We start from the raw sequence: 19,239 nt of genomic DNA on the forward strand, positions 1-19,239 counted from the left end.
AAGTGAGGAGAAAAGTGATTTTTTCTTTCTAAGGTCTAAGATGACACAAGCTTTTGTGTGGAAGTCAATCTTAAGGTTGAGGCCCAAGGCAATCTAATGAACTCTCCTTATCTATGGCTCAAGGTGGTTGCATGGACCATAAGCTAAGAATAGAGTTTAAAAAGTTACATGGTGAATCCATTTTTAAAATATCTTGCGATAGAAAGCCGATCTCTAAAAACGGCTTGCGAATGTTATCAGAAATGGCGAGATCTACAACTTTTGTGTTGGGCGTTTTTCCATCCGAGCAACGCACAGAGAGAGATTCCAAAATTGGTGCTGCAGAGTAGTCCTGAAACAACCACGTCTTGCATGAAGATCAACCTTTACAATCTTGCCACTCAAGGCTCTCTCTAAGAAGAGAGGCTCTTGGAGTCTATAAAAGGGAGGCCCTCCTTGGGTGTGGAGGAGGAGAAGGAAGCATCACTTTGCATACATGCAAGAGGAGGAGAGAAGGCTGTTCGAGTCTTACAAAGTGCTGGGGAAGCTCTGCTGAAATCAAGCACTAAGAAGAGAGCCCTACACATATTGTGTAGGAGAGAAGAAGAGAAATCAAGAAGATCAAAGGAGTCAACTTCCGAGTTGTGCAATGGCTCGCCGGTTGTATACTGTACAAGGATCTGTGTAAGCTCAAGCTTGCCAACCCTCAAGTTGTGTAAGTGCTGCGGAAGCTCTGCCGAAATCAAGCTTCAAGAGGAGATCCCTACATATATCATGTAGGAGAGAAGGAGAGACTCAAGAAGGATCAAAAGGTGCCAACTTCCAAGCTATGCAAGTGTTAGCCGGTTGTATACTGTGCAAGGAACCGTGATTTTGTTCCCAAGATCTACAAGTTAAGAACTGGTTTATGTGTAATGGAGGAGCTTGCTCCTTGTCAATAATATAACTCCATAAGGGGGGGGGGTGGCCCATCTTCCAGTCCCTAGTGTGTTGCCAATCTCTTTATCTCTCTCTCTTTCTCTCTACATCTTTCTTTTCTCTCATTTGTTCTCTCTTTGCACCAGCATAATATTCACCATATATCTTTTAAGTATATAAGAAGGTCGAGTGTGTATCTCGGATCTTATAACATAAAGTGTCTAAAACACATAAAATGATAGAAAAATACAATGTCAGAGCTCCTAATGTCCTCATGTGACTCGGACTGAGACTCATAGCTAGGAGATGACCACACAAGACACACATGACCGCTAATACCCCCTCTCAAATCTTGGATGTGGTAGAAGGCCAAAGAAGATGCGATTTGAGAGTGGCAGGAAGAGTGCCAATGCCGATGAAGTCTGTCGATAAAGAATGCTAGCCAAGGAACAAGATCCCCTCTCCATATAAAAATCTGAGCAAATGAAAGGCCACCAAAGGGCAAGGGAAACAGAGAGGCCTCAAACGGATCACTCCTGAAAACTCTAGTCAAGAATGGGGGAGCCAAGCCTCTAATCCAACTTTGAGACGATAGCGAGGAAGTATCGATATTTCATAAGCTGCATAGAAGCAATAGGAACCAAGGACCAAGCCGCAGGGGATGGTGGATCGATGATGAAGAAAAGAGATTGTGCATAAAGGAAAGACTCAAAGTAGACAGGAAACCTTGAAAAAACTCCTCATGATCTTGGGAAGCACAGCACAGAAAACAGGTCTTGGGAGTGATACACAGCCTCCCCTGGTCAACACATAGCAGGAGAATGGCTGACATCAACCTGGAATAAAAAACACAAAAGCAAACAGGCTGCCTGCATGAAAACACAAGTTTGGTCCTCCTGAAATTGTGCTGCCCACAGAGAAAATCTGCTGCCCAGGTTGCAATGGTGCCACCCAGCCTGCCGCCCAGCCAAATGGGGGGGTTGCGTGCCTGAAACACAGGGCTGCTGTAGGAGAAAACAGCCATCAGTAACCTGTAGAAACCTCTGTCAAAAGATGACGTACCAGCGAGACAGTAGGGTTTGCGGGGAGGAACATGGAGTGAACTCGGCAAACATGGAGAAGAGAAGAGAGAAGAAACTCTGATGAATGGAATGATGAAGTTCCAAATCATGTCGTAGCACAAGGAAGATGATGATGACAGCCACGAACGACGAACCGCAATGTCCTCCTGAAGGGGTGTGAGGGTAGCGGAGAGGCTTGAGAGAAGAGGTGACGGACTGAATGAATCAGCCGTAAGGAATGAATGAGAGAGTGGTCTATAAATAGGCACAGTCAGTCTAGGATGGCGCCCCTTTTTGGGGCTGCAAACCCTAAACGCAAAACGTAGAAACGCAAAAACGCAAACTGCGGGTGAAGGGTTTCTCAACACCCCCTCTCAGGCCCAAAAAGGGGAAACAAGAGAAGAGTGAGGTGGAGATGCAATGCCACGTACTGAAGAATGCACATGCAGCAGGTGCCACTTGGACAGTGTCCCTCGTGGGGAAATTGTTCACTTGCCCAAGCGCCCTAGTATAGAGATAATGAAAACATGCAATGCATAGGAGGAATGTCGGACTTTGTGTGGTGCCGAAAACCATAAGGATATGCTCGTACTTGATTCCAAGGCAAGAAGATGAAGAGGAGGAAGAAGATGTAGAGGATCCCTACGATCCAAGATTTTCACCGGAAAAGGAACCTGCAGTAAAGACCAGTAGACAGAGTGAACTGGAGAACCCGAAATACAACCTTGGGAGAGAAGCCACTAGCTCCGTGCATCCATGCTGGAAGGAATATGAAGGCCTCATCACCAAGTCGCGGCTGAACCTCCGAGGTCCCAATCTAGGTGGTATCCGAAGATCATGGGTATCAGTAGAAGAGATGATTGGTCGAAGACAGCCACCCCAAGAAAGTAGAGGATGGGTGAAGAACTTCATGTGGAGTAGGTTCCCCCTCTGAGGTGGGAGGTGGAGGGGCCCTCGCTGAAGTCGAAGAAGAAGTAGATGCCCCCTCTGAGGGAAAAGAAATAACATCCCCCTTTGAATCCCCTTCTGAAGTAGATAGGGAATCCAAAAACTCATGGATCATGGACTCCAAAACGTTTGATGACCAAGGAAGTACCGTTGGTTGTGCCGAAGACCCAAAGGTAGCCTCTCGAACCTGAGTAGTCGAGGGTGGGGAAGGGTGGGGCTCAAAATGAGCAAGAGGTGGGCAACAGTTGCTGTCTCTTAGTGGAGCAGATTGGGTAGCCGAAGAAGAGGAAGGAGTCGAGCAACCACTATCTCTCGAAGAAGCAGACTGACGAGGAGACGGTATCAAACAATCTCTGTCTCTCGATGGAGCGGACTGCAGAGTTGTAGGTCATGGAAGCCACTGTACCTGAAAATAAGTGGAGGGAGAATGCCGCTGGCATTGTGACGATCTCTAAGAGGTCATAGTGCCAATTGATCCTCCATGTGCTCGAAAGGACTTAGTGCGCATCGGATGTGTCTTATTGCCTTGAGCATAGTACTCTGATAGCCGATGCATAATAATCTTTGTGGCCCAGAAAGGAGAGGTGGCACAAGGAGTGTTTGATGGAAGACGCATATACTCCGGGGGGGTGGGGAGCAAAGGTTGAAGTCGGCAATCATCGGTGGTGTGTCCGGTGATGCTATAGTAGGAGCACCCAGTAGTCTGGTCATCTGTTGGTAAAGAAGCCATGGATAGTAGTGTGCCTTGTTGAAGAAAGAAGAGGTCAGTCACCATGAACCATGAACCGCAATGTCTGCCTAAAGGGGTGTGAGGGCAGTGTGAAGCACGAACCGCAATGTCCGGCTCAAGGGGTGGGAGGGTAGTGGAAGGGCTGGATGTGCGCTGCCAGTGGGAGGAGGATGCGACCAGCAATAAGAGGTTGTAACCAGTAGAAAAACGCAGGTGAGGAGAGAGAAAGACTAAAAACGCAGGCAGGACAGCCTGTAAGAAAGAGAGACTAAAAATGCAAGCAGCAGGAGAGAGAAAGACTAAAAACGCAGGCAGCAGGAGAGAGAAAGACTAAAAACGCAGGCAGGACAGCCTGCAGGAGAGAGAAAGACTAAAAACGCAGGAAAAAAAAGCAGCAGCAGTCAATATGCTGAAATCAGCTCTGAACAGTGTGTGATAGGCTGGAAATAGGTGCCAGACTATTGTAGACAGCAATGGCCAGCTTGGACCGCGATGTCCTCTGCGTTTGGGGTATGGGCAGCAAGCTGAATACCTGAAATCTGCAAAAACGAGATTGTTTTCTGAATGGAGAGTGATCAGCAATAGTCATTCTGCTGTAAACAGCTGCAAACTGCGGGTGGAAGGTTGGAAACAGGCGCTAGACTATAGATAACAGCAAGGGGCAGTTGAGACTGCGATGTCCTCGGTGAAAGGGGTGTGGGCAGCAAGCTGAAAAACCTGAAATCTCCAAAAAACGAGATTTTGATGCAGCGGAAGAAAAAGAGAAGTGGATGCCGAACGCGCCACCGGTCTTTGCCTTCACTGGAGTGGAGGATCTTTACCGCTGTTTGAGCAGATCCAACTCTGATACCATGTTAAAAGATGACGTACCAACGAGACAGTAGGGTTTGCGGAGAGGAACACGGAGTGAACTCGGCAAACATGGAGAAGAGAAGAGAAGAGAGAAGAAACTCTGATGAATGGAATGATGAAGTTCCGAATCATGAAGTGAATGTGATATAAGGGAACAAGGGTGCCGTAGCACAAGGAAGATGATGATGATAGCCACGAACCATGAACCACGAACTGCAATGTCCTCCTGAAGGGGTGTGAGGATAGTGGAGAGGCTGGAGAGAAGAGGTGACAGACTGAATGAATCAGTCGTAAGGAATGAATGAGAGTGGCCTATAAATAGGCACAGTCAGTCTAGGATGGCGCCCCTTTTTGGGGCTGCAAACCCTAAACTTAAAGCACAGAAACGCAAAAACGCAAACTGCGGGTGAAGGGTTTCTCAACAACCTCTTGCACATGAAATGCAGCAAGGAGGAGGGCTCAATCACCTACTGGACAAGTCACCCTGTCACAAGACTGTGACAACTATTACCTTTTTGTTGATTTCTTTATTACATATTTTATTTGGTTTTTCTTTTTGGAAGGATCCCTCTTGAAATCTAAACGCTTGAGTTGCATGGCCAGTATGTGAAACAGATAGGAATGTCTAGTGAGTCAAGACTGGACAGTTAAGGTCTAGTACAAGTCTGGAAGAGACTGATAGCACTGTAGATTGACAAGCCTGGAAGAGACTCGTGAAAGTGTATATGGACAAGTGTGTTGAAGAACTAGCATGGAAGAGACTAGTTCAAAGTGAAGATTGACAAATCTTCAAGAGATTAGTCCATGTGGGGTCATCAGTGGAAATTCACTTTCAGTTGAGCTACATTGCAAATTTGGATGTAGCCATAGTCTGCAAAGATGGTCAGAAGTCTAGTGGGATGCAATGGAAGCAACTCCTAAAATTTAGGGAGTTACTATTTTTGGACCTCAGAATCTGTTCGCGTCATTATCTTCGTTTTTGTACGAGGATTAATTCTCTGGTCTGTGCCGAGGTCAAAATTTGAACCGAGGATGGAGAATTTTAGACCGAAAGGTTTAAACAGGAAAATTGTTACATGTATGCCATGTGTCACAATTTGGGCATAAATTCCCAAAAGAGAGAGAGAGGGTAGCACAAAAACGAGTTTCAATACATGGGGGGCTCATTTTGGTAAAAGGGAGATGGATTGCTGCAGATGGAGAGCTCTTGAGAGCTGGTCTACCTTGTCTATGATGCACAGAGGGCTGAGCTTGCTTCCTACTCTCTCTCTCTCTCTCTCTCTCTCTCTCTCTCTCTCCCTGACAATATGGTTATGCTGCAGAATCAAGGGCCTTTCTTCTGATTCAGGTACAACTGTGTGGAATATGCTGTTTTTGCATGAGGCAAGAGCCTTCTTTCTTCAGGAACAGGAGCAGTTGTTTGCTGCCCACAAGCAGGAATAGGTGAGGGTGGTAACCTCACCAAGCAAGTGCCTGAAACAGCACTAAACCAGAACTGATTCTGGACTGTTCAGAGGGTATTTCAGAGCCCAATTGATGTCAAAATCAAGGGGCACTTGGCACAGATGATGCAAGACAGTGCAGGGATCAATATGAGCTGAAAACAGGTTTCAGAACAGGTCTGAACCAGTAATTACAGTGGGCTGAACAGTATGAGTTGTAAATAGGTCTCAGAACATGTCTGAACCAGTAAATACAGCAGGCTGAAATGGTCAATTCCGCACTCCAACCAGAAGATTCAGACTTGGGCAGAGTTTCCCCTCCTGGTCAACTTGATTTGGGTCAGTAATTGTACTGTTATGCTGCCAAATTTCACCCAGAATAAGTGAAAGACAGCCCATTGTAATTTCTCTTTTTAAAAATAAAGAAATACCACAAGGGGCGCCTAACTTAGGGGCCAATAGGGTGTTGGTGTGGCAACAAGAGCATTCTAGCTTCTTGTATTTCTTCTTGATTCTGTGTCTTTAAGTTCAGGTAAAGTGGGCGACTGTTAAATTGGGTGAAAGCATTTATATATTTTGGTTGTACACTACCGCTCTTCCCAGTGAACAGGCCGGTTACATGGTTTCCATTGCCGGGATCGAATCACTTTTTCCCTAAAGAGTGAGCCAGGGTCTGTTTGGGTGTAAGACACATGATTGTGCATTATGGCTGATAGAAAGAAAGACACCAGAGAGGAAGCGTCTTCATCACAGGAGATCTCTGTTGTTCATGAGGTGGGAGAGTCTTCTAGACCTCCACAGTTTGTTACTTCTCCTGTTATGGTTGAGCCACAAGTTCTTACGGCTTCTTCTATGGATGAAGACACTTTCAAGACTCAGTTAGTTGCTGCTGTGAGTATGTTTACTCAAGTGATGCAGAATCCAAGGTTTTTGGCATTTTTGCAGCCATTTGCAAAGATTTTGGATCCAGTAGAGGTCTAGGATAAGGGTAAGCATGCTGCAGATTCAATGGAAACACCAAGGCAGCTTGCGGAGTCAATGGAGACTCCAAGATTGGTTCCGACTGTCCAGGAACAGGTGGCGGAAACACTAGTTACACAGGCATTGCCAGTTCAGCCTGCCACTTTACAACAGCCAAATGCTGGCCTAAATGGATAGGGAAACAGTTTTGAGGCTTTACCACAGGTTTTCCCACCGACCTCTGTACATCTTGGGTACTTTGGAGGTGGATCTGTATTTCAGAGTATGGCTGGTTATGCACCTGGAAACCAGATTTATGTACCAGGAACAGTGTTTGGGGGTACACAGGGTTTTATACCAAACCCCATGTATGGCAATATAGGCATGCAACCTGGATTTCAGGGAGTTCAGGGTAGTTTTGGCATGCCACAGGCCACTTTTGGTATGGCTGGTTATCAAAACCAGCAAGCAAGTATTGTGTCTATAAGCCCTGTAGTCAGTGGTCCGGCAACTCCTATGCCATCTGTTAGTGTTCCTATGTTACAGGCATATCCTACGGATCCTTTGATGGCTCATGAGAAGCCAAAGCCATACAAGGAAGGTGGTGCAGCCGTACAGTTTGACATCTTTCGAGGATTTGAAGATAGGACTAAGGCTCTCTCTTTCTTACAGCAGTTTGATGCCGCATTTGCAGGAGGGAACTTTACAGAGCCTTCTAAGGTCCGGAAAGCTGCCACTTTTCTTAAAGACAATGCTAGTCAGTGGTGGAGTACATTGTTGATGCAAGGACAGGCTCCTGCCACTTGGACTTATTTTAAGCAAGTATTTGCTTCTGCTTGGTTGACCAATGAATTTGAGATCGATGTTATGTCGGCTTGGCACAATTTGGATGCATCTAAATGCAAGGATTTGGAAGACTATAACAAGAAGTTTTGGGAGGCCTTGCTTCCAGTCACTTCTTACAGGGTTGTGCCATTGACTGAGCAGATAGAGAAATATTGCTGTGGGCTGCCCAAGGAACTCCGGAATTATTGTACAAAGACAAAGGTCACCACTTTGACTCAGTTAATTGAGAATGCTACCACAGGAAATGCATTATTGTTGGGACAATCAAGTGGTTTTGGCGGCAGCATTAAACAGGATAAATCTGAAAAATTTTCAGCAAAGAAGCCATTTGGTAAACAGGTTTATCAGAATTCTCAAAGCGCAGGTAAACCTTGGCAGTTCAAGAAGAAGCCATCCAAGTTCTTTGGACAGCAGCCAAAGGACTAGAAGAAACCTTTTGTGCGCAAGTCTCTTGAAGAGAGAAAGGCTTTAATGGCTGAGAGGAAGTGCTTTATCTGTGAGCAGACTGGTCATATTGTGTCTAACTATCCGGACAAGAATAAGAGACCAGCTGATGATGATAAAGAGGACAGGAAAGGAAAGAAGCCCAAACCTTCAGTAGGTTTAGTGCCAGATATGTTGGGAGACAAGCCACACTCGGATGCTAATGAGCTCTGCAGAGCTTGGGGTAAAGTTAGGGATCAACATGGACTTATTTTCTTTGATCCAGGAGCTAAGGCAAACTTTATCTCACCAGAGTTGGCTTCTACTTTGGGCATCAGAGCAGATGAGATGGGCTACACAGCAGAGGCAGGGTTGGCATGTCTTGGTCACTCAGAGTCTGTGACACCCATTCTTGGAAAGTTGCGTCTTCATGTACAGTCTTATGTTGATGCATAAGAATTTTATATCATGCCACTTGAAGGTTGTGATGTCTTATTGGGAATGCCATGGATGTTCAGAAAGCATGGTGTGATGGATGCCTTTAACAAGACCCTGACTTTGGAACATAGGGGAAAGACTCATGTGCTTGATGTGAAGCTTAAAGGAGAGTCTGTACCTGTTGTATCGGCTTTTGCCATTACATCTGTAATAAAGAAATATCTTTCTGCGTACTTGATTTTTGCACGTGATTTCAAGGATAATGATGAGTCAAATTTCTCTATGTTAAATAGAGACAGGTCTGCTTTCTTGTCTCAGTTCAGTGATTGTTTTTCTGACTCATTACCATCACAGTTGCCACTAGAGAGGTCTGAGGATCATGCAATAGATTTGGTGCCAGGCAGTAGTCCACCAAATAGACCTCCGTATAGGGTTAGTGCAGCCCAACAGAAAGAGATATTGAGCCAAGTGAATAAGCTGTTAGAAAAAGGGCTGATTCAGCCAAGTTCATCTCCCTTTTGCTCACCAGTGCTCTTAGTGCAGAAGAAGGATGGCTCTTGGCGCATGTGCATAGATTATCGTGCGTAGAACAAGAGTACCATCAAGAACAGGTTCCCCATTCTAAGAATTGACGACATCCTTGACTGTTTGCAAGGAGCGTCAATTTTCAGCAGGATAGATTTGAAGAGTGGATACCATCAGATCAGGATTAAGCAAGAGGATGTGCATAAGACTGCATTTAGGACCATGTTTGGTCTCTATGAGTTCTTGGTAATGCCATTTGGACTTACTAATGCTCCTGCTACGTTTAATCGAATGATGGACAGGATTTTTTGTCCATATAGGCAGTTTGTTGGTACATTCTTTGATGACATGATTGTCTTTTCAAAGAATGAACAGGAGCATAGAGAACACTTGAAAGCAGTCTTTGATGAGCTTTGCAGTAATAGGTTGCTTATCAATGGCAAGAAGAGTGAGTTCTTCTTGGAAGAAATCCAGTTCCTGGGGCACATAGTGTCAAAGGATGGTGTCCGAATGGATCGTGCTAAGGTTGAAGCAATTAGAACATGGCCAGATTTGAAGACTGTCCATGATATTAGAAGCTTCTTGGGTTTGTGTTCTTACTACAGGAGGTTCATCCGCAATTTTGCAGAGATTGCTTCACCTTTACATGCTTTACAGAAGAAAGGAGTCTCTTTCCAGTGGACACAGAAAGAGATTTCAGCTTTTAATCTTCTTAAAGAAAAGATGACTTCTAGTCCAGTGATCATTCTGCCAGATCTTAGGAAGTCATTTGTTGTTCAATGTGATGCCTGTGGCAATAGCATTGGTGCAGTGTTAATGCAAGATGGCCGAGTAGTGGCTTATGAAAGCAGAATCTTGCGAGGGCCAGAGAAGACTATGCAGGTCTATGAGAAAGAATTGCTGGCTGTGATTCATGCGCTTTCTTGCTGGAAACACTACCTACTTGTGGCAGATTTTGTTGTCCAGACAGATCATCAGACATTGCGTTATTTCTTAACTCAGACTAAGCTGTCAGAAAAGCATATGCATTGGGCAAACTTTTTGTCAATGTTCCATTTTCAGATTGTGCATGTGGAAGGCAAAAAGAATGTTGTGGCTGATGCTTTGTCAAGGAAGCCACAAATTTCAGCTGTGTCAATTCCTTATCATCATGAGCTTGATGATATGAAGGAACAGTATGCTGATGATGAAGATTTTGCAAGGATCTTTGATCAACTTATCAATGGACAACATCATGAGCATTATTTTCCCAAGGATGGTTTGATTTGCCAGAAGGTCAAGTTTGACAGGCAAAAAGCACCAGGGCTTTTACAGCCATTGCCTATTCCGGATAAACCATGGGAAAGCATAGCTATTGAACAGTACAGGGAACAATATGAGTTGTAAACAGGTCTCAGAACAGGTCTGAACCAGTAAATACAGCAGGCTGAAATGGTCAATTCCGCACTCCAACCAGAAGATTCAGACTTGGGCAGAGTTTCCCCTCCTGGTCAACTTGATTTGGGTCAGTAATTGTACTGTTATGCTGCCAAATTTCACCCAGAATAAGTGAAAGACAGCCCATTGTAATTTCTCTTTTTAAAAATAAAGAAATACCGCAAGGGGCGGCTAACTTAGGGGCCAACAAGGTGTCGGTGTGGCAACAGGAGCATTCTAGCTTCCTGTATTTCTTCTTGATTCTGTGTCTTTAAGTTCAGGTAAAGTGGGCAACTGTTAAATTGGGTGAAAGCATTTATATATTTTGGTTGTACACTACCGCCCTTTCCAGTGAACAGGCCGGTTCCACACCCAGTCTGAATAATGGCCCCCAAGGTGCAGCACGTAGACTGTTGGGGAAAACACTGACAACGTAGGCAAGGAACAGGCCACCCTGCACTATTTAATGCAAAACGCAGGTGTGCAGTCTCCAAACTGGCTATCAAAATGGCCGGAACCACGAACAGAGTGCTCCTCTTTGAAATATTTGGCTCCCACACGTGGCTTTGATACCATGTGAGTGTGTGCAACAGAAAGAGGAAAGTGAACATGGAGAGGAGGAGACAGAGAGAATGCAGGAGAGAGAAGGAACAATGTGACTGTAATGGTTGAAGGTACAAGGCTGCAACAGTTAGCTCCAACATGCAGCTCTATGTGTCAGTGTGGGCGTCAGATGGTAGCAGGGCAATGAGAAAATGAGGAGGGTTGCTGATCACCAAGGATCAATGATGGATAATGATAGTAGGAGGGTAGGCCACCTATATATAGGCAAAAAGTGGCAAAATCCTAAATAGGGTCAAAATCCTAAAAATGGCCAAAAGTGCCCAAAAAGAAATGTACTAATGTGCCCTCCATCTAAAGTGTCTAAAACACATAAAATGTCAAAGCTCCTAATGTCCTTGTCTAACTCAAATTGAGGCTCACAGGCAAGAGATGACCACACAAGACACATGACTGTTAACAGAAGGTTGGTGTAGAAAACATCATACTTAGGAGATGGCAGCTGGCTAAGGAGAATCATCACCATATCCTCCGAGGGTATAGTCCAACCAAGGGATACAAGCTCATCCCATATATCATCTATGGACCATTTTGTTGATGTGGTCCTTCATAGAAGGAGAGTCATTAGCAAAGAGCATCCCAAGCTTCTTCTCCAAGGCGATATGGTAGGGAAAGCTCTTCTGATGATAGAGTAACGAGAGCTTTGTCCACACCTCCATTGCCATTTGCAACCTGTGTACATGAACAAGAACAACATTGTATAGATTCATAAAAAGAAAGGACCTAGCTCGAGAACTGAGCCAATCCCATAGAGCTACTTGGTCCATACTAGAACGAATGGCGAGATCGTCCATAGGGTGAGAAATGGAAGTAGTGATGAAATCCCATAAGTCAAAAGTATCGAGGATGTACCCCACTTTGCATGACCAAAGGGAGTAGTTCGACCCGTCTAGTTGATCATCTTTGGGTAGTGAAGGAAGAACTAACACTTCTACAGAGAGTGCCATCATAGCAATACAATGGCCAAAGGATGGCCCCTATTGGAGACATGTAAAGAAGTGAGAGGAGGAAAAAGCTGCTTTGACCTTTGAGACTTGCTAGAATGATGTTCCTATTGGAACGAGGCTTTGACCTCCATTCTTTCATCGCTCTTTGCAATGTTCGGAGTGACAAGCATGCCGATCCTCAAACGAAAATACGGTTTTTGCATTGGAGTCATCAAATGCATTGAATTGGTGGTACTCCATCTCTTGAATAGACTTACAAACATACAAAACTTGTGTTTTGGTATTGGGATGCCCGAACAGAGGGAAAATTAGGTATACCTTGCAAAGAAAGGTTATAGATGTCTTGCATACTTGGTAGAAGATCTGAAAACAACAGCAAGCTCACGTTCTTTGTGACAAATCTTCTCCAAACAACAATCTAGATATGCTCTCCTCTTTTGGAAGCCATGTCCTCACCTAGGTGGTGATACCATGTGAGTGTTAGAAGTGGTGCAGCAATGGAAGCATAGACAAGTGCTGAAATAAATGGTTGAACACAAGACAGAAGAGAAAGAAAACAACAGAACATTGCAAAAGAAGAGCAATTTAGAGACGTGCTCGGGAAATGGAATCCGTGTACCAAACACGTGACAATTGTGTGCAACGGTGAGTCACTGGTTGTGTGGACATTGGCACTATCTTCTCTTTTCAACAAGAATTCTACTTGATGAATGATGATGACCGAGGAGGAGGAGGAGGAGGAGGAGGAGGAGGAGGAGGAGGAGGAGCAGCAGCAGCAGCAGCCCCACAATAAATAGGCATGGAATAGGAGTAAAATAGTAGTTGATCAGCCATCATTAAATGTTGGTCAATTGGCATAAAATGCCATAAATGCCACAAATAAATCACTACAATAATGCCTAAAATAAGAACAAGTGTGCTCAGTCCTAATAGGCATGCACAAACTGACATGTGCTGATAATCTTTCTAACACTCTCTCAGATCATGGGTGATCTAATACAATACAATGATACAATGATAATTACACATCACAGTCTATATAATATAGAACCACCGAAGTAGAACCATGGATACTCAAGCAGTGGGTGATTGAAGGTGCCTTAGAGAGAACTTGACGCTGATGTTGATTGTACCAACTCTTAAAAATAGAGAAGAACCATATCGTGTCTATGTATTCGTAGCATACAATGCCAGCCTATCAAGAATGCCTATGAATATATGTGACTATGGATTCCCCACCCTTGGCCAGATCGCCAAAGTGACTCCTCATGTGAGCACCAGACTAGGAGCCAATGTGGCTCTCTGTCGAGTACCATCCCCTTATGAACACGGATGCCAATCCCAGCTCCAGGATTTGAACTTGCCAGACTTTGGTCGATGCGTCAGGGATGTCTCGCTTTGGAATGTGTGTACCTTGTATACTTGTGTAGATGAGGCTCGATTGCTCCATCTTACCACCCGCTCACACTTTCTCTCTAGTACTAGAGAGTCATGAGGGATAACTGCATCACATGGACTAGAAAGCAACAGAGAAAGGGGCCACCAATCCCTTTCCTCGATCCAAAGAAGTAGATCCCTTTTGCGGCTTGGACTTCTCTTTGGTTCGAGTATCGAGGTCAGAGGCTAAGGAAGAGGATGAGTCATTAGAGGAGCTTGCATCCTGCTTCGTCGTCTTCTTCTTCTCCTCCTTTCGTGAGGTTGCTAACTCCTTGCACTCCTTTCGTAAATGGCCCTTCTTACCACAGTGATAACACTGAGCTTTCTTCTTGTCGCCCCTCTCTGAAGCTGTCACTGGAACCTCCATAATGAGACGGAAGCCTTCGTGTAAATGCGAAGATACCTCATGCGCAAGTAGCATCAAGGACATGTGTAAAGCTCACAAGTGTAGATGATGCTTAGGTCCACAAAGTATTTGTCACTCCATCAAACTTTGGGGGGAGATTATAGAGTACCATTCCCACTAGTGCCTCTGGAAGGGTAGACTACATGTGTCAAAGCTAGTCTTGTACCTTTGTAACACGGAGTAGAAATGGCCGAATGGCATCCTAAGGCTCAAACCTCATCTACTGAAGCTAGCCATAAAGAGTCACTGCACCCATCGTGGAAGGTGCCTCGTACAATATCTGAAGCTTTGGCCATACTTTGGGAGATGTCTTGTAGGAGGTAACCTCGGTAGGACTTCTTTAGAAATACATAAAAAAAGAAGAGAATAGGCATATGCATCATCCATATCCCATGTAATTACAGCTTCCTCATGGCTGCCCTCACCAAAAATCTTCGGGAAGAAGAGAAGGATATTGAGGACGGGGAATAGCTCCACAAACAATGTACCAAATCCGCTTTTGCACAAACCAGGCTTTCATCACAACACTCCATGTAAGATACTTAGGTCCATGTAACTATCATTTGTAGAAGTGCACGGAGGAGCCATGTAGAGAGGATAAGAAGAGAAGATAGAAGGTAGACAGAGAGAGAAGATAACCAACCAAACAACAACGGCTGCACAATAAGAGAGTTCACATGCAATATTCACATGCTGATCACAAAAGAATACAATGCTACAAGTACCAAAATTTACAAGAAAACAGGTAGAAGATGTTGCTGAGTAGTGGAGGAGTATCAGATGCTGAAAATGCAAGAAATCTGAGTAGAAACAGCAGGCGCTGGCAGTATAGGGGCTGCTAGAGGCAATCAGGTGGGTGCAGGCTGAAAACACAAATCTTAGGAGGGTTGATGCCAGCTGATGCTGCAATGAATACAAAAAATGCAGAAAAATCAGAGGGAAATCTGCATGATGGTTAGCAGCAAATAGTCACTTGATCAGCAAATGAGGGGAAAGACCTGAAATCAGTAGAGAACCTAGATCTTGCAATTTGATACCATGTCAAAAGTGGTGCAGCAATGGAAGCATAGACAAGTGCTGAAATAAACTGCTGGATGCAAGACGGAAGAGAGAGAAAACAGAAGAACACTACAAAAGAAGAGAACTCATAGATGTGCTCGGAAAATGGAATCCATATACCAAACATGAGATAGTTGCATACAACGGTGAGTCACTGGCTGCGTGGGTAGTGGCACCAGCTCCTCTCTCCAACCAAAAGTCCACTTGATGAACGATGATGATTGAAGAGGAGGAGAAGCCCCACAATAAATAAGCATGAAATAGGCCTAAAATAGCACTTGGTTGGCCAACATTAAATGCCGGCTGGTTGGCATAAAATCCCTGGCATAAAATGCCACAAATAAGTCATTGCAATATTGCCTAAAATAAGGGTAAGTGTGCCCAGCCCTGACAGGCATGCACAGGCTCACACATGAGTTGACAATCCTACTAATAGTGAGAGTGTGCAATGGAAGAGAAACACGAACATGGAGAGAAAAGAGAAGAGAGAGATAGCAAGAAGAGAAGTTGACAATCCTACTAATAGTGAGAGTGTGCAACGGAAGAGAAACATGAACATGGAGAGAAAAGAGAAGAGAGAGATAGCAGGAAGAGAAGATAAATCTACGTTGAATTTGAAATGAATGTGAGGTGTTGGCCATTGACAATGTTGGATAATTGGTTCCATGAACAGTGTGAACACAATAGACACTCGTTTGGAAAAGAAATGCATAGTCAGAGCTCCAATGTCTTCATTAGACTCTGATGAAGCTCACAATAAGAAGACTAGTGACTAATAAAATAGCAAGCTAACAAAGTCATCTCCTTGACCGCTATGTGGTGAGAGATCAAACTTGACACATCAATCTCGATTATGAACTGCATGAGTTTTCTATTAAGAAAGGGGATGATTTGAAAGCCAAGTTGGTGGAATATAGGTGGTTACTCACCAAGTTCGCCACTATTGGCTCCCCAAAGTCAAATGACGATTAGGTTACATTTTCCTTGAACAAGATGCCTTCTAAATACTTTCACTTTCATTTTGTGCTTTGATTGTTGATCTTCTATGAGTTCAAATGCTAGTTCTTGTGTTTTGTGATGTTGCATGACCAAGTCCACAAGAGACCTCGGTTTTCTATTCAGAGGGGGCTTTGGTAACCACTTTACAAAGGGGAACACTGGAGGTGATAATAATTCTTGAGTTGGGAAGGCAACTCAAGAAAAGGAGGCGACATCCCTTCCTCATACCGAACCAAAGATACCAGAGAAACCAAATCCACTTGGCAGTAGGACCCTAATTAAGAATAGGTTTTGCACACATTGCTAGAAATCAGACCATGTAGACAAGGAGTGTTGCACTAAGGACGAGGTTCTCCTAGCTAGGAAACCATAGTAAGCCATGACTGCTCTAGTTCCCTTGGATAACCAATTAGGGCTATGCCTTCTGCTGTTGCCCCATCTACTCTTGGCACACATGCCATTGGACATGTGGCACATGGACACAGCCTCATCTGCCCTTGCCTTACAGTATTCTTGAAGGTTTGGGTGATTGGTTTGCTAATACCACTCCATTCGCACTTTATACATCCATTCCAAGGTCTCTTTTTGCACCCCTACCTAAGATCATTTCCTCACGTAGGACCATTTCTTGTTGATGGCTGTGCATGATGGTGGGTACCCTTAGGCTACTTAGGCTTTAGAATTTCATTAATTTCTCTTGCGCTACATTCATTCATTCATTCATTCACATATCTTTTATTCATTTTAGCTTTACTTTTTATTTCATTTTACTTTGAAGCATCTCACTATGAAGCTCTTGTTTTTTACAGATTCTAGTATTTTTTGCAGGGTTTCCAAAGTCCTTCGTAGTCTTCTTCTCCGCTTTCTTGGTGTCCTTATCCTTTTTGGGGCAATCATTCTTCTAGCAACGTGCCGTACCATAGATGTGGCAAGTGGACTTCTTATCCTTCTTGTTCTCGTCTTCCTTGTGCTTTTACTTCCCCTTCTTTTGGGAAGTTTGACATCTAAGAGCCTTAGATTTTTGAGAATTTGCACCTTGTTCCCCTTGGTCCAAGACCATAGGAACTAGCTCCTCCTACTTAAGGGTCTCCCCTTCTTGAAGCAATTAAGGCAAACTATAATGCACTGAATCTAGGGGGCAATTGCTACAACAAAGTAATCGCCATGTCCTCAGAGGTGATCGCCTTGCCTACATTTTGGACTTGCATATGTAACAGTAAAATCACTTCCTTTCCCACACGTCTCTAGTCGCTTCAGCTTTGTGTCGACGTGCAATCCTCCTTGCTTGCCCTCGAATGCTGAAAACATATGATTGGATTGTAAGAAAGAAAGAAGCTTGACCTGTAAGAGCCTTTGGTTTTTGAGAATTTGCACCTGGTTCCTCTTGTTCCAAGACTATAGGAACTAGCTCCTACTTAAGGGTCTCCTTGCCTTTAAGCAATCAAGGCAAAATATAATGCATTGAATCTAGGGGGCAATTGCTACAACAAAGTAATCACCATGTCCTTAGATGTGATTGCCTTGCTTGCATTCTAAACTTGCATCTATAATAGTAAAATCGCTTCCCTTTCCATGGGTCTCCAATCGCTTCAGCTTTGTGTCCATGCGCAGCTCTCTCGGCTTGCCCTCAAATGTTGAAAATGCAGCCATGGTGTTGTGCTGAAACCTGCTCGTTAGATCTGCCCTTCAACATGGTTCAGATACCATGTCAGAGTGCAGTGAATGTGGAAGCGTATGATCGGATTGAAAAAAAGAAGTGAACATGGAGAGAGAGAGAGAGAGAGAGAGAGAGAGAGAGAGAGAGAGGGAGAATGTTGAAGATTGTAGAGAATGAATGCTGAATACTAAAGGCAGATATGTACAAAGGGCTGTGTGAGTATAACCAGCCAGAGATCTCTCTCAACCTGCTGGAAAACTGAAGTGTGTGTGTGATGGGGCTTAAATAGGATGACTAAAATAATAAATAATGACCAAATCGGCCAATAGAACTGGCCGACTGCTGTATGACTGGCCAACAACAATAAACAACAAAATAATCATAAATCTGCTGCAAAAAACGCAGCCTGCCATGAGGCACATCTTCCTGACCTGTCCAGCATGCCCAACTTGGAAACCTGCCTATACTGCTGGTGGTTGCAAAACTGTTGTTTTACCTGTTGTACATCGTGAAACTGCCTAAACTGGCCTGTACATGCTTGTGCTTGAGAGATGACCAAATCTCTAACATCAAGATGTCTGCTGGGCAGCCAACTGGAGAAGAATGTTGGTGAAGTTCTTTGCATGTAAGTGGCTGCAGACAACAGGCATCTGTTGGGTAGCCCTTCAAAAGTGAAGAAAACATAAAAACGCAGGTGTTTGATGTAGGGTTGATAAAGAGGGTGTAACGTGTAACTTGCTGTAAATGGCATAAATTTGTTGCAAACACAGCCTCCATAAAGTGGTTGATGGCCGAGAACTGTTGCTTGGGTGTTGTGTTGGCAAGAGGAGCTGGAAACATACAATTATGATGAAGATGAGCTGTTGTACCAGTCCAGGGAGGAGTGAAGTCAGCAAATGCAGCAATGGAAATGATGAAGAACAACTTGCCAAGCTGTGTGGAGTTAAAAATGCAGCAATTTGGAGTGTCTAGAGTTAATGGCGATGTGACGAAGACCTCTAGAATGAAGTCACTTGTTGGTAAGGCATCATGATTAATTGGAGGTGTTATGATGAACCATGAACTCTAATGTTGGTACCTAGCTCTTGGCATTGTGACTATGGCACTAGCAGTGAAGGATTTGACATTGGGCATGTAGTGGACAAGTGTACAAGCTATGTGGTATAAGAGGGCAAAAGGAACAAGGTGCAATGTGAAAATTTCATGAACTTGAAAGTTTGCACCTTAGGATTGAGTTATATTGGAAGAGTATAATTTCTTTCAAGGTATATGCTCAATTTGGCAATTAGATCACAACCATACCTAATAGAACTTAAGCTAGAAAATCATGTTTGATGCCTGTTATCGAGTCTCACAGGTATACCTTCTTTCAAAGTATATGTTCGATTTGGCACTGAACTCACAACTAAACCTGATAAAGTATAGGCTATAGAATAACTGTTTGTATGTCTTAGAATGGCTGCATATTGTTCTTGTTTGATTGTGTGGCATTTAATTGTAATTTAGCTAGTGAAGATTGAGAATCCACTTGATTAGTTGAAAGGAATTTGTTTTGGGAAGTAGGATAAAAATATA

At 44.0% G+C, this 19,239-nt stretch overlaps 1 protein-coding gene and 1 pseudogene across 1 annotated transcript in view; both read left to right on the forward strand.

Annotated features, from left to right (window-relative positions):
- LOC148024438 (alpha-soluble NSF attachment protein 2-like) overlaps window positions 1–19,239 on the forward strand; it is a 45,111-nt gene that overhangs the window by 21,948 nt on the left and 3,924 nt on the right. The window lies entirely within an intron of this gene.
- LOC148024441 (uncharacterized) lies at window positions 6,828–18,186 on the forward strand (annotated as a pseudogene).

The sequence above is a fragment of the Lygodium microphyllum genome, chromosome 15 (assembly GCF_053477565.2).
Source record: "Lygodium microphyllum isolate KBCC chromosome 15, Lygodium_microphyllum_v1.1.10, whole genome shotgun sequence".
NCBI lineage: Eukaryota > Viridiplantae > Streptophyta > Polypodiopsida > Schizaeales > Lygodiaceae > Lygodium > Lygodium microphyllum.